This window comes from Prionailurus viverrinus, chromosome D2 (assembly GCF_022837055.1).
Source record: "Prionailurus viverrinus isolate Anna chromosome D2, UM_Priviv_1.0, whole genome shotgun sequence".
Lineage (NCBI taxonomy): Eukaryota > Metazoa > Chordata > Mammalia > Carnivora > Felidae > Prionailurus > Prionailurus viverrinus.
In genome coordinates, this window is record NC_062571.1 from 48,077,794 (window position 1) to 48,079,685 (window position 1,892).

The following is a 1,892-nucleotide window of genomic DNA, read 5'->3' on the forward strand; positions in this document are numbered from 1 at the left end:
TGGCGCCTGCCGCTCGGGAGCGCGCGCCCCGAGACTCCGCGCGTCGTGGCGTCACTGTGTACGCCCCGCCCCTGCACCCGTGGCGCTGTCCGCGGTGCTGACGGCCCAGGCCAACCCAAAGCCTCCGGGGCCCGGAAAAGCGAAGATCCGGAAGACCACGGGGGTCAGACGACTCCGGATGGCTGGGGTACCTGGTACGCTGTTGAGTCCCTGAATCCCAGTGGCCTTGAATGAACACTAAGGAAAATGTACCAGAAAATAGGCAGCCGTTTGTGTGCATGGGAGGATAGTTTCCCTTTTATCTTCTGTAAAGCTGCATGCTCTCGGTTAAGCGTCCGACTTTGGCTCAGGTCATGATCTCGCAGTTTCTGAGTTCGAGCCCCATGTCCGGCTCTGTACTGGCAGCTCCGAGCCTGGAGCCTACTTCGGATTCTATGTCTCCCTCTCTGCCCCTTCCCAGCTCGCTCACTCTCTCTCTCCAAAAAATAAATAAACATTTAAAAAATTAAAAAATATATAACATTGTCTTGGGGAGCTTGGGGAGCTCAGTCAGTTGAGCCTCCACCTCTTGGTTTCCACTCAGGTCATGACCTCACGGTTTGTGAGATGGAGCCCCCAGTAGAGCTCTGTGCTGACAGCGAGAAGCCTGCTTGGGATTCTCTCTCCCTCTCTCTCTGCCCCTCCCCACTCATGCTTGTGCTCACAAGCGCTCTCTCTCTCTCTCTCTCTCTCTCTCTCTCAAAATAAATAAAACTTAAAAATAAAAAGTACCACTGTCTTAGGGTTGTTTTGAAGAAAAGATGAGATAATGCATATAAAGTGGTTATCACAAAACCTGATACACATTTTACCCTTTCATTGACCCAGTGATAGAGACCTAGATGGCCTTCAACTCCCTGTTGCCACAAACAATGCTGCAATGAACATCTTCCTACATATTCTCTTTTGAACCTGTTTGAAACCTGTATGAAAGTTTCTGTCAGAAGTTGAATTGCTTGGTCATGGGTATGTGTATACTTAACAACTCAGCAGTGTCACATTGGTGTTCAATTCTATATTCTCATTAACAGTGCAAGAGGACTTTTAAGTCCTCTGTCCCAGCCAACACTTGGCAACACGCAGCTTTACAATTTTTTCTGGAATAACAGATTCAATGTCATATAGTTGTTTTCATCTGCATTTCTCTGATTATCAATGATTTGCATTTCACATTGTCTGTTAGTTTTGAGGGTTTCCTGTTGTATTTCTCTTGGGTTTTGTTCTTGTTTATACACAGGAGTTTGTCATGTAGGTGGTGCACACCACCATCAAATCTCCCATAGATTATTGCCAAAGCCCCTGAACTGGCCTCCTTGCTTCCACACTTGCATTCCTGAATTTCAGTCTAAACACAGCAGGATTTTCTTGTAAAACATCAGTTAAAATCATGTTGCTCTCTGCTCAAAACCTTCAATGACCTCCCATTTTACTAGAAGGAAAAGTAAAAATTCTTACATTTGCTTCTAAGGCCCATTATGTCACCTCAATTATATAGGCATGCCATCATGCTTAATGAAGAAAATTGGAAAATTACAAAAATATGTGATGTAATACTCTGTGTTAATTAAAAGCACACACTCACAAAACTATGCTATACTTTTCACAAGAACACAAATACTTATTAATAAATGAATATAATTTCCTGTTGTGGGATGTAGATCTGAGGTAATTAACTGATTGCCCATGACAACCCTGATAAGATGCCATAAATGGAGGAATATGATTAACTCTACAGTCTATACCTGAAATCCCCCAAAAGTTGTTTATTTGGAAATATTTTTATTATGTTTATTTATTTCATTTTTGAGAGAGAGAGAGCTGGGGAGGGACAGAGAGGAATCCCAAGCAGGCTC